At 39.7% G+C, this 14763-nt stretch overlaps 1 protein-coding gene across 1 annotated transcript in view; it reads right to left on the bottom strand.

Annotated features, from left to right (window-relative positions):
• The window catches only part of LOC136260774 (uncharacterized), a 192834-nt gene that overhangs the window by 122879 nt on the left and 55192 nt on the right, over positions 1-14763 (bottom strand). The gene's annotated exons all lie outside the window — the stretch shown is intronic.

The raw sequence follows: 14763 nt of genomic DNA, 5'->3' as shown, positions 1-14763 counted from the left end.
TGCTCTAATGTTGCTTTTAAAGCAAGGATAAATACAACGTTTACAAGACTCAAAAAATAGGAATATTATATTTGATTAGGAATCGTAGACATAAAAGTAATGAAACAAGGGAGATTGTCTACACCTGCAGATATACTAGTGGTAGTAGTGGAAATTTAATCCCTACTTCATTCTATACCCATGACTGAATTAGGGATTAAATCTACAGGTATAGGCAACTTCCATTGCTTCACTACTTTTTATGTCTATGATCCCTAATCAAACTTAAAACTCCTAATTTCTCCTTCTATACTTGCTTGTTTACCACCGAATGGCACCATATTTAATGTTTTCATGCAAACATGTCTGAACTTTCAATTATTGAAAAGGTGAAGTGACCATTGTGCTTTATATTCAGCTATGTTTAACCTGTTACATTACAAATGAATAACATTATGAGAAGCACCTCTGCAGTCACTGTCAAAAATACTGATAATTTCTGTAACAAATGTAGGGAAGCCATCATGCATTACTGTAAATGAACACTTTGCACAGTCAGCAAGAAGAAATGGGACACAAAGGAGGACAAAGGTACAGTACTGCCCAGAGGTAAAGTTACAATCACTCGCGAGCGCTCAAATCCAGGCCACGACTCGACACAATGCACGACTGGAATACATCACGTGCAAAGGCATGCGGTTACTGGAGCAGCCAACTGAGGGAGCTCGCCTATCGTGGCTACAGGTGGTGAGTTAGTTAGCACACACATGCCAAAGAAATCGTGGCTCGAAAATTGGCTGTACGAGTGTCAACTGCTCGCGAGTGTAACATTACCTCTGGGCGGTACTGTAAGTTCATGATGTATACATTGTACATACTGTGGTACATCAAAAGGCACCAGTCTGGTTGAAGCAATTGCAACATTTAACAGTAAAAAATCAAGCTTGTAGCCTTGGCTGTTATTGAGTTATGCTTGTCTGAAAGCATCAGACACACAGGTAGTTAGTTTGTGAGTAGAAAATTCTGTTAAATATATCTATATATTTATACTATTGGAAGTGCTTTTGGCCACTCTGAAAACACTTTTGGGATTGCCAAGGTGCCATGAAATTACGATTATTTGTGAAAAAGTGCAAACCTCCATGATCCCTAATACACAGTACTACTGTACTGTATGATATATGTAATAGTTGTAACACGGGCATGAGGGTTTTGCCTGATATGTATGCCCGACTGCCCGAGGCCAAGGGCAGAGGGCATACATATCAGGCAAATCCTGAATGCACAGTGTTACAGCTAATATGTAACACTTGTCAGGCTGATTGCCTGTATATATAAAGGGCGATCAATCACCCAAGCCAATACGAGTGCAGCCACTGGATGTATTATAATGCATGCCTAAAATTTTCAATTATGGGTCAGCAGCTAGTACGTTTTGGTTACGTTTGGTTATGATGAACGGACATATCCTAGAGATATCTTTTTTTTTGCGTGATACAAAGTATAAAACAACACACAAGTACAGTAAACAAAACTTTAAGCTCAAGCAGTAAATCATTACATTAAACGTGACTCTACCCCAAACCAGATCTATTGGAGGGGGAGTTCTGTCAAAGTGACCAGTTGATGACCAGGCACCACGGATACAGGCAATAGCAGAACACAGCATAGAAAAGGAAAGACAGCAACGGAGCCAGCCTAGAGTAACCGAGTAACTATCCCCCCACTTATTGGACAAAAGAGAAGCCAGACGTTTGTAAAAGATAGTGGCTTCATGAGCCCGACCTCCAGTAGCAGAAAGAACCAAGGGAGAGAATAAGGTGCGTTCAACTTCTTGGATACGTTGGCCATAAGCACGCCATTTGATGTTCTCATGTTTTTTATAGGCAGCAGACAGTGATGAGCACTTATTTGAAGCAGCATAAGGATTGAACACTCTGACATCCACAAAGCATTTCTCTGATTGACCACCCAAAAAACCATTCATTGCAACATCCAGACAAGCGTCATCTTGAGTATTCAAAGTAGAGAGGGAGTACTCATCTGGATTTGAGACAGGTTGCAGCTCAGGTTCAACAATGACCTGAGGACAAACTTCAGTCAATAGAGAAGTAGTAAGGTCCCTGATGTCATTGCGTCTCAAAGAAGGGAGTCCACATGACAACACGTGCTCTACAGAAAAAGAGGAACCACAAGCACAAAGGGAAGGAGCCCTAAGAGGAGACCAACCATAATGCAATGCAAGGGCATCTTGAAAAGCAGATTTGTGCAAGGCAAATCCGTACTCCTGCAGAGGAAGGGCAGTTAACCAACTAGAGGCCCCCTTAACTGAAGCAAAGTCAACAGCACACTGTAATGATGGCTCAAAGTTCTCACGCAAAGACAGAGAAGAATATCCCTCAGCCTTCGACTTGTGAATCAAAGATTTCCTGTTCAATTGGGAGGAAGAAACCTCGGCAAAGGAAAGAGATGGAGTAGAAATAAAGTCGCAGAGCGGCTCACAGATGTTATGGGAAGCGGCAAACTCACTGTCGCAGATAGAGGATGGTTCAGGTAAGCCAAGACCACCCCATCAAGCAGGAAGGCAGAAAAGCTTACGTGTTGAGTCAGATGGAGGTGAGCGACCAGTGATCGTAGGAATGAAAACCTGGCGAATGACATTTTCAAGTGGCTGAAGACAGGAAGAAATGCCAGGGACAGTACAACAAAGAAATAGTCACCGACTAGAAAGTCCATGTGTGAAGGCACAATAGGCAGCATGTGGTTGAGCTTGATCGATCTTAGACAACAGTTTTACTTCTTCAGTCCAAATTTGAACCTTCTCAGAGAGATGATTTTGAATGTAGGATAAAGTGCCTATTGCAGCACCAAGGTAAGGGCCTCCATCACTGGCCACATTTACCCCAGAACCAGCAAATAGTTGTTTGGCATCAGGAAGCAGATTCTCTTTAGATATCATGGAGAATTTCAGCTACGCAATTTTAATGTTTTAATCAGTGCTATTGAATCATTTATGGAAAAATCATGGTTACGAAGTTCACTAAAGGCCTAGATAGGTAAGCTTGCTTGTAGAGTGGTTACTCCATGCAGAGTGGTAGCTTCGTGATGGGGGTGTGTCCGTATTCAAAAACATGCGGATACAATCGGTGAATAAACTATACTCGTTCTCACCTTAGCCCAAGTTTTTTAACGCGTAGAATGGCAAGGATAGCAAAACGCTCTCCGTCTGAATGGTATTCATGGCGAAATCCAAGTCGGTGCATCCTAATCATGTGAGTATTAATCGATCCCACAATCGATTTCGGCCTCAATGTCATAATCACTGCCCATACTATGGTGGCCCTAAAGGGTCACCGCTGCCGACGTGAAATGCCAACGTCGGACACCGAAACCCGATATAGGACCCGCAATGCCGATATCGGGCAGAAATTCCGATTTGGCATTTTAGTGGTTGTTCTCCATCCAGCATGTGATCAAGACACACGGTAGTGTGTCGTGCGGCCCAAGAAGCCGGCGCGCAACCCCCGTGAGTATATTGACAGGAAGAAAGAAAACGCAATTTTCGCACCTCCGTAGCTCTGTGCTGCCTTGATGAAACAAGACAAATTTTGCTGTGTAGATTCCCTCCACCTTCAGCACTCCACATTCCAAATTTGAGCGAAATCGCTTCAGGCATTCCTGAGATATGCGACTTCAAAAATTGGCTTAGTTTCTTCGTTTTTTTTTTCTTCTTATTTTTCTTCCTCTTTTCGCACACTTACAAAAACTGCTATAAAACGCGAACGCGTTATCCGATTGCCTTGAAATTTGGCACACAGAAGGGGGGTATAAAGGCGCATCTCGGTACCAACTTTGGCTGGAATACCATACACAGGCAAAGAGTTATGAGCGATTATGCACGAAAAATAACACCAATATGTTGTCACGCCTACAGGGTAAACCGCGTATGGGAAGAAGCTGAAAATCGGTGGGTGAATAGGTTAACTATTGAACCTCAAACCTTTTGTAGTTTGAAAGAAATCGAGCTAAAAACCAGGAAGATACAACGAAAAAACCAACAGTGTGTAACAATTACGCAATCGAGATTAGCTAATTTTTAATTTTTATTATTATTATTATTATTATTATGCTTGCCACGCCTACCAGATAAACCACTTGGGGTAATGCTTTGAAAATCGCTGTACAGATGGAGTTATCATCTTAGAAAGGCTCTTCAATGGTGTAGAAGAATCAGACTTAAAGTCACGGAGTTATAACACGAAATCCAACTTGGTGTAGCAAGTGCGAGATCGAGATACTCTAATAGAGCAGTCATCCTAATAGAGCAGTCACCCTGAACAGAATTCAAGAGATCAGTTAGAAATAAGTAACCTGTATAGAGATCAGCTACAAACAAATCACCCTGTAGAGAGTTCAGCTACAAACAATTCACCCTGTTCAGACATCAGTTAGAAGAAGTTTTCTTGTAGAGAGTTCAGTTACAAACAAATCACCCTGTTGAAAGATCAGCTAGAAGATGTCACCTTGTAGATAGTTCAGTTACAAAGAAACCACCATGTAGAGAATTCAGCTACATACTAGTGACCCTGTAGATACATCAGCTAGAAGAAGTTACCTTGTAGAGAGTTCAGCTACAAAGAAACCACTCTGTAAAGAGTTCAGCTGCAAACAAATCACCTATACAGAATTCAGCTACAAACAAATCACCCTGTAGAGAGATCAGCTAGAAGAAGTTACCTTGTAGATAGTTCAGTACAAACAAATCATCCTGTAGAGAGATCAGCTAGAAGAAGTTACCTTGTAGATAGTTCAGCTACAAACAATTCACCCTGTACAGAGCTCAGTTAAAAGAGGTTTCCTTGTAGAAAGTCAGCTACAAACAAATCACCCTGTAGAGAGATAAGTAAGAAGAAGTTACCTTGTAGAGAGTTCAGCTACAAAGAAACCATCATGTAGAGAATTCAGCTGCAAACAAATCATGTATAGATAGTTCAGCTACAAACAAATCTCCCTGTAGAGAGATCAGCTAGAAGACGTTTCCTTGTAGAGAGTTCTGCTACAAACAAATCACCCTGTAGAAAGATCAGCTAGAAGAAATCACCTTGTAGAGAGTTCAGCTTCAAAGAAACAATCATGTGAGAGTTCAGGTACAAACAAATTGTCCTGTAGAGAGATCAGCTAGAAGAAGTTACCTTGTAGAGAGTTCAGCTACAAAGAAACCATCATGTAGATAGTTCAGGTACAAACAAATCACCCTGTAGAAAGATCAGCTATAGAAGAAATCACCTTGTAAAGAATTCAGCTACAAAGAAACCATCATGTAGAGAGTTCAGCTACAAACAAATCGGCCTGTAGAGAGATCAGCTAGAAGAAATTACCTTGTAGGGAGTTCAGCTACAAAGAAACCATCATGTAGAGAGTTCAGCTGCAAACAAATCACCTGTAGAGAGTTAAGCTACAAACAAATCTCCCTGTAGAGAGATCAGCTAGAAGAAGTCACCTTGCAGGGAGTTCAGTTACAAAGAAATAAACCATGTAGAGAGTTCAGCTGCAAACAAATCACCTGTAGAGAGTTCAGCTAGAAACAAGTCACCCTGTAGAGAGATCAGCTAGAAACAAGTCACCTTGTAGAGAGTTCAGCTAGAAGAAGTCACATTGTAGAGCTACAAAGAAACTACCATGTAGAGTTCAGCTGCAAACAAATCACCCTGTAGAGAACTCAGCTATAAACAAATCGCCCTGTAGAAAGATTAGCTAGAAGAAGTTACCTTATAGGGAGTTCAGCTATGAACAGATCACCCTGTAGAGAGTTCAGCTACAAACAAATCACCCTGTAGAGAGTTAAGTTACAAAGAAACCACCATGTAGAGAGTTCAGCTGCAAAAAAAATCAATCACTCAGTAGAGAGTTCAGCTAGAAGAAGTCACCTTGTAGAGAGTTAAGCTGCAAATAAATCACCCTGTAGAGAATTCAGCTACAAACAAATCACCCTGTAGAAATATCAGCTAGAAGAAGTTACCTTGTAGAGAGTTCAGCTACAAAGAAACCACCATGTAGAGAGTTCAGCTGCAAACAAATCACCTATAGAGAGTTCAGCTAGAAACAAGTCACCCTGTAGAGAGATCAGCTAAAAACAAGTCAGCCTGTAGAGAGTTCAGCTAGAAGAAGTCACATTGTAGAGAGTTCAGCTACAAAGAAACTACCACGTAGAGAGTTCAGCTGCAAACAAATCATCCTGTAGAGAGTTCAGCTAAAAGAAGTCACCTTTTAGAGAGTTCAGCTACAAAGCAACCACCATGTAAAGAGTTCAGCTGCAAAAAACTCAATCACCTTGTAGAAAGATCAGCTAGAAGAAGTTACCTTGTAGAGAGTTCAGCTACAAAGAAACCACCATGTAGAGAGTTCAGCTGCAAACAAATCACCTGTAGAGAGTTCAGCTAGAAACAAGTCACCCTGTAGAGAGTTCAGCTAGAAGAAGTCACATTGTAGAGAGTTCAGCTACAATGAAACTCCCATGTAGAGAGTTCAGCTGCAAACAAATCACCCTGTAGAGAACTCAGCTACAAACAAATATGCAGTGTAAAAAGATTAACTAGAAGAAGTTACCTTGTAGAGAGTTCAGCTACAACGAAACCACCATGTAGAGAGTTCAGCTACAAACAAATCACCTGTAGAGAGTTCAGTTAGAAACAAGTCACCCTGTAGAGAGATCAGCTAGAAACAAGTCACCTTGTAGAGAGTTCAGCTAGAAGAAGTCACATTGTAGAGTGTTCAGCTACAAAGAAACCACCATTTAGAGAGTTCAGCTGCAAACAAATCACCCAGTAGAAAGTTCAGCTATGAACACATCACCCTGTTGAGAGTTCAGTTAGAAACAAGGAATCCTGTAGAGAGATCACCTAGAAGTATCGCCTTGTAGAGAGTTCAGCTACAAACAAATCACCCTGTAGAGAGATCAGCTAGAAGAAGTTACCTTGTAGGGATTTCAGCTACAAACAAATCACCCTGTAGAGAGTTCAGCTACAAAGAAACCATTCTGTAAAGAGCTCAGCTGCAAACAAATCACTTGTACAGAATTCAGCTACAAACAAATCACCCTGTAGAGAGATCAGCAAGAAGAAATTACCTTGTAGATAGTTTAGTTACAAACAAATCACCCTGTAGAAAGATCAGTTAGAAGAAGTTAACTTGGAGAAAGTTCAGCTACAAAGAAACCATTTTGTAAAGAGCTCAGCTGCAAACAAATCACCTGTACAGAATTCAACTACGAACAAATCTCCCTGTAGAGAGATCAGCTAGAAGAAATTACCTTGTAGAGAGTTCAGCTACAAAGAAACCACCATGTAGAGAGTTCAGCTGCAAAGAAATCACCCTGTAGAAAATTCTGCCAGAAACAAATTGCCCTGTAGATTGAAAGATCAGTTAGAAGAAGTTACCTTTTAGAGAGTTCAGCTACAAAGAAACCATTCTGTAAAGAGCTCAGCTGCAAACAAATCACCTATACAAAATTCAGCTACAAACACATCACCCTGTAGAGAGATCAGCTAGAAGAAGTTACCTTGTAGATCGTTCAGCTACAAACAATTCACCCTGTAGAGAGAGCAATTAGAAGAAGTCACCTTGTAGAGTGTTCAGTTACAAAGAAACCACCATGGAGATTTCTGTAATCAATATATGTGACCGGATTTGCGAAAAGGGGTCTTCCACACACATCCAATTCCGTAAACGTTGGAGACCATAACTCAGTGTTCAAGTAACATATTAACCTGAAAATTTCACCATGTATTCAGCTATAGTGGTGCTCACCACTGCCCAAATATCAAGGCAATAGCTCTTTCCAATCTGAAGTTATCAATTGTCAAAGTTGGCAAATTGGATGTGTGTGGAAGACCCCTTTTCGCAAATGCGGTCAAATATGTATTATACAGTATATATAATTTGTACATTTACTGATAAAATATTTAAAGTACATCTACTTCATCTTTTCTTCTTCCTGTAGTAAAGAAAAAAACGTAGGTTAAAAAAGTCCCAAAGCTGGTATACAAATACAAAAAGAAATGAAATCTAATCCAAAACAGCCAAGCTGTAAAAAAAGTGTGCGGCCCTCAGAAAGGCTATGGTGAAAAAAGATGTGAAATCCTAGGTGGCGGCCAAGAAATGGCTGTGATGGTAGGTTAATGGTAAAAATTTTAGTAATGACAATTCAGGTAAATTTTGTGAAGCGGCACAAAAATTCACCTGAATTGTCTTTATTAAAATTTTTACCATTAACCTACCATCACAGCCATTTCTTGGCCGCCACCTTGGATTTCACATCTTTTTTCACCATAGCCTTTCTGAGGGCCGCACACTTTTTTTACAGCTTGGCTGTTTTGGATTAGATAATCATATGATTGACAACATAGTAGACACCAAGAATAATTCAGGGGCTGATTTAGGGGAACTAGCTAGTACTTAAAATGCTGCCAAAACTAGGCAATCATTAAAATTTCGTAATTTCTGTTGTTTGCTATTGTTAAACCAGCTGCTGCTGCTGCTGGCTGCTGTTGGTGTTGCTGCTGGTTGCTATCTGTTAACTGCCTGCCGCTGCTGGCTGCTGCTGGCTGCTATCTGTTAACTGCTTGCTGCTGCTGCTGCTAATGCTAGCTGTTAACTGCTAGCTGCTTTGCTGACTGCTGCTGCTAGTTGTTGCTGCTGCCAGCTGATTTAGCTGGCTGCTACTGTTTGCAGTTTTGTACTACTGTTTACAGTTAACTACTTTTGGCTGCTGTTGCTGCATGCTGCTGCTACTTGTACTGGCAGCTGATACTGCTTCTATCTACAGCTTGATAGTGCTGCTACTTGTTCTTTGCTGTTTCTTGCAACTATTATTTTGTAGTTTTATGCAGCTGATAACAGCTGTGTACTGCTTGATGTTAACTACTGTTTGCAGCTTTCTGTTGTGTGTAGCGATCTGACATTGCCTATAGCTGGCTTTAGCTGCTTACAGCCAGCTACTATGTATTGTTACAACATTCCACCTGCAAGCTAGTCAATATTTCACCAGCAAACTAGCCAATGTTTCACCTGACAACTAGCCAATGTTTCACCTGCTAGTTAGTTGATGTTCCACCTGCAAACTAGCCAATGTTTCACCTGGAAGCTAGCCAAGTTTTCACCTGGAAACTAGCAGATGTTTCACCTGGAAACTAGCTAATGTTTCAGCTGCAAACTATCTGATGTTTCAACTGCTGGTTAGTGGATGTTTCACTTTCAAACCAGCTGATGATTCACCTACAAATAGTTAATAAATTAGCTATTGGTCAAGCTGCAAACTAGCTAAAGTTCTACTGCAAATAATATAGCCGATGTTACACTTACTATAAGGAAACCAGGTAATGGTGTACCTGGTAACTAGCTGAGTTACTACTAGTAAACTAGCTAATTTTTCAGCTTCATTCTAAGTAATATTTTGTCTGCTGCATAGGAAATGTTCAACTGATAACTAGCTCATATTTCACCTGCAAGCTAGTTAATGCTTCCCTACAAATTAGACTAGCTAATATTCTAGCTGAAACTACAACTGATGTTCTAATTGTAAACTAGTTAATAATGTAGCTACAAATTAGCTAATGTTTCACCCGATTCACCTAAAAGCTAGTTAATATTCAATCTGCAAAAGCTAAAAAAAAGTTTCCCTATATACCATCTAATATTCTGCCTGCAATTTAGCTGATGTCTGTTTACTAACTAATGTTTAAATTAATTAAAGATCAAGCTACAGATCAAGCTATTTCACTTACATGCATATTAACTCATGTTCCACCAGAAAATTAGCTAATGATTCACCTGCAAACTAAAGGCGCATCTGCTGCATATGCTCTCTGCTGCTTCTTTACAGCCAACAGTTCCTACTTACAATTTGTTCCTTGTAATTTGTAGTTGCTGCTGAGGTGCTGCCCTACTAGCTGCTAGGTGCTACTCTACTAGCTGCTAGGTGCTGCTCTACTAGCTGCTAGGTGCTACTCTACTAGCTGCTAGGTGCTGCTCTACTAGCTGTTAGGTGCTGCTCTACTAGCTGCTAGGTGCTGCTCTACTAGCTGCTAAAGTTGCTATAGTTGTTAGCTACTGCTGCTACTGCTATGCTATTGCTACCACTAGCTGCTGCATGGATACTGCTAACTACTTCTGCAGCTGCTGGCTGAATGTTGCTGCTCCTGTTGCTACTAGGAGCTGCTGCTACTGCTACTACTGCTGCTGCTGCTACTGCTGCTGCTGCTGCTACTGCTGCTGCTGCTGCTGCTGCTGCTACTGCTGCTACTGCTGCTGCTGCTGCTACTGCTGCTGCTGCTACTGCTAGCTGCTGGTAGGTACTTTAGCTGGTTGTCAGGTTTGCACTACTGTTTACAGCCTCACCATTTTTTAATGCTGCTGATACTGCTACTGCTACTGCTGCTGCTACTGCTAGCTGCTGGTAGGTACTTTAGCTGGCTGTCAGGTTTGCACTACTGTTTACAGCTCACCATTTTTTAATGCTGCTGATACTGCTACTAGCAGCTGATGTTGCTTCTACCTGTAGCTGATAGTGGTTCTACTTGTACAGTGCACTGTTCCTGTGACTGATCTTGATTTTGATTCTTGCAGCTGGCTTCTTCTTGTAGCTTTTTACAGCTGATATAATAGCTGAATGCTGCTTTAGGTTAAATACTCTCTGTAGCTATCTGCCATTTGCAGCACCTTTAGCCAGCTGCTATACAGTATATTTTTACAATATCAAACTATCTAATTATCGCCTGCAAACTAGTTGATGTTTCACCTGCAAACTAGCTCTCCAAATTATTCACCTGTTGATGTTTTGGCTACAAACCAGCAATGTTTCACCTGTAAACTAGCCAATAATCTAACTATTACACAAGCTGCAATCTGGCTAAAGCTCCACCACAATCATTAGCTGTCGCTTAATTTGCTGATAATGGCATACAAACTAGCAGATGAAAAACCAGCTAATGCTCCACTTAAAATCTCCATCTGTAACTAGCTCATGTTCCTGCTGTGAACTTCTCAGCATTTCATAACTAATATTCCACCTGCAAACTAGCTAATACCCCAGTTTCAGGCCAGCTAATATTCTATCTTTGCTAGTTCATGTTCTACCTGCAAAACAGTTTATATGATTAACCTGTAAACTACTTAATGTTTATCTTCATATTCCACTTATAAACTAGGCAATATTCCATCTGCAAAATAGCAAATGTTTACCAACACATTTGCCTCTAAGGCATATCTTACTACATATGGCACATTACAATTTATACAGTACTACATCAAATACTAAATAGATGAATGTGGTTGGATTAACAGATACCTTGGTAGAGTTGCCTTATATTATCATGATCACATCTCACACCAAAAACAGTGGTGGGATGTAGAATGCTTGAGTTCTCAGTTAACAGCCTTCTTCATAGCCTTTCATCAATACTGTAGTGATCAGTGTTGGGCAAGTTACTTTGTAAAAGTAACTAGTTACATATTACATATTACTTGCAACTGAACTATTTAGTTACAGTTACATATTACCCATAAAATAAAGTAACTGTAATAATATTACATATTATATTACTTTGTGTCCACAGCCTTAAGCTGTCACGTGTGAAACCACCACCTTATCACATGACATGATTGCGCTGTTGGACAATATGCAAATTTTGGTTATAAGTAAGAAGCTGGTAAATAAGCTTCATTCAGTAGGCCTCGTTACTTCGCTGTGGCTATAGGCATTACTCAGAGGATAACTAACGAGACTAGTAACTTCGTTACCTGTAGTAATAATATTACGTAATATTAGACTCGTTACAGTAACTATATTACTTAGGTAACACATTACATTTGTAAGTAAAGTAGCTTGCGTTATATTACCTGTTTTTATAGCGTATTTCGTTATATTACTTTGTTACCACAAAAGTAATAATACTACGTAATGCGTTACATAAGTAGCGCATTACTCCCAACACTGGTAGTGATGGTTCCACCACAAGACACATCATGTATGGCGTTACATAAAACTAATGGCTTATAAATAACTGTTCATAATAGTGATGAGTAGCTGGAACTAAGTTCATATCCAATGACACTGGAATACTCTTAACTATACACATTCAATCAGATAATTGGCCATTTTTTACTTATGCTATGATATTTGTGAGTTACATGAGTTAGGTATCAAGAGTCAGAATATAATTATTATGCAGCAGTTGACTTCAGGAATTATTAAACAGATACCTATAGTATGCATAAAGATTTTTGCTTTTCCATCACTTTTGTTTTCCCTAAAATAATTTGTCAGGTATACCACCCCTGTTAAATTAATGATTACACATGACATGGAATAAGATATGTACACATAGTAATGAAATAATTTCCACTAAATGATTGAGTAAGCACTTTGTTACGTATGTACTTATACAACCCATTAAGTACACATCAAGCTTGACACATACATTTAACTGACACATACATTTAACTGAATTTATTTTTCTCATCTTAATTACTTTGCAATCTCAGATTAATTACTGCATACATTAGTACATTAATTGCATTAGTAAGCATGTGGAAAGCTAGAAACAACAGCAAACTGCACATGGCTGTGGCAGCAGCAACAATTCCCAGCCAGCAGAAGCAGTTGGTAGTTAGGTGCATACAGTAGCAATCTTCAAGTAACAGTAAGCTACAAGAAGTAGTAGCAGACGACTAGACTATCACCAGCAACAGCAAGCCATAATCACAACTGTACTAACCAGTAACCAACTACAGACAGTAGCAGGCAGCTACAAGCTATATGCAGTAGTAACAGTCAGGTGCAAGAAGCAGCGGCAACAGCTGCAAGGAGTATTGACCAATTGCAAGCAGCAGTTAACCACAAGCAGTGGTCAACTGTAAGTATACCCTGTAGCAGCCAACAGCCATCAGTAGAATTAAAAACAGTTACAGCAGCAGCAAGCAAGCAATAAGCAGCAGCAGCCTGTTGCAAACTGTCAAAATATCAACAGAAAGCTGCAATTAGTAGCAGCAGCTAAGAGCAGTAGCATCTAGATACAACTTGTATTGAGTAATAGACAGTTGTAAGCAGCAGTTGCAAGCAGCTGCAGCAGTCAGAAGTAGCAGGTAAAAACATTAATAGTTGCAAACAGCAGCAGCCTGTTGTAAGAAGCAGCAGCAACTACAAAATTACAAGCAACAAATTGTGAGTAACAACTGTTGGCTGTAAAGAAGTAGCAGACAGTGTATGCACCAGAAGCGCCTTTAGTTTGCAGGTGAATCATTTGCTAATTTTCAGGTGGAACATGAGTTGATATGCATGTAAGTGAAATATCACTTAGTCAGTTTGTAGCTCGATCTTTAACTAATTTAACATTAGTTAGTTAACAGGTGGAACATAGCTAATTTGCAGGCAAAATATTAGATAGCATACAGGGAAAACTATTTTAGCTTTTGCAGATCAAATGTTAAGTAGCTTTTAGGTGATATGAGTGAAACATTAGCTAATTTGCAGCTAAATTATTAGCTAGTTTACAATTGGAACATCTGCTATAGCTTGCAGCTAGAATATTAGCTAGTTTAATTTGTAGGGAAACATTAACTAACTTGCAGGAGAAATATTAGCTAGTTTAATTTGTAGGGAAACATTAACTAGCTTGCAGGTGAAATATTAGATAGTTAGCAGTTGAATATTTCCTATGCAGCAGATAAAATAATACTTAGAATGAAGCTGAAAAATTAGCTAGTTTACTAGTGGTAAATCAGCTAGTTATCAGGTACACCATTTACCTGGTTTCCTTATAGTAAGTGCAACGTCAGCTATAATATTTGTAGTAGAAATTTTTAGCTAGTTTGCAGCTTGACCAATAGCTAATTTGTTAAGCAGGTGAATCATCAGCTGGTTTTCAAGTGAAGCATCTGCTAACTAGCAGGTGAAACATCAGCTAATTTGTAGGGAAAACATTGGCTAGTTTGCAAGTGAAATATTGGCTAGTTTGCAAGTGAAATATTGGCTAGCTTGCAGGTGAAACATTAGCTAGTTTGTAGGTGAAGTATGGGCTAGTTTACAGGTAAGTTTGCAGGTGAAAAATCAGCTAGTTTACCGATGAAACATTGGCAAACTAGTAGGTGAAACATCAGCTAGTTTGCAGATGAAAACTCAGTTAGTTTGCAGGTGAAACATTGGCTAGTTTGCAGATGAAATATTGGCTAGTTGCGGGTGACAAATTGGCTAGTTTGTAAGTGAAACATCTGCTAGTTTGCAGGTGAAACATCAGTTAGTTTGCAGGTGAAACATTGGCTAGTTTGTAGGTGAAAAATTGGCTAGTTTGCAGGTGAAACATCAACTAGTTTGTAGGTGAAACATTGGCTAGTTTGCAGGTAGGTTTGCAGGTAACAAATCAGCTAATTTACAGGTGAAACATCCACTAACTAGCAGGTGAAACATCAGCTAGTTTGCAGGTGAAACATTGGCTAGTTTGCAGGTGAAACATTGCCTAGTTTGCAAGAGAAAAAGTGGCTAGTTTGCAGGTGAAAAATCAACTAGTTTGTGGGAGAAAAATTGGCTAGTTTGCAGGTGAAAACTCAACTAACTAGCAGGTGAAACATCAGCTAGTTTGTAGGTGAAATATTGGCTAGTTTGCAAGTGAAGTATCGGCTAGTTTGCAGGTGAAAAATTGGCCGGCTTGCAGGTGAAACATCTGCTAGTTTGCAAATGAAAACTTGGCTATTTTGCAGGTGAAATACCAATTAACTAGCAGGTGAAACATC

Source organism: Dysidea avara, chromosome 7 (assembly GCF_963678975.1).
Source record: "Dysidea avara chromosome 7, odDysAvar1.4, whole genome shotgun sequence".
Lineage (NCBI taxonomy): Eukaryota > Metazoa > Porifera > Demospongiae > Dictyoceratida > Dysideidae > Dysidea > Dysidea avara.
The sequence above is the reverse complement of the archived record's forward strand: the minus strand, read 5'-3'. Positions and strand labels throughout refer to the sequence as shown.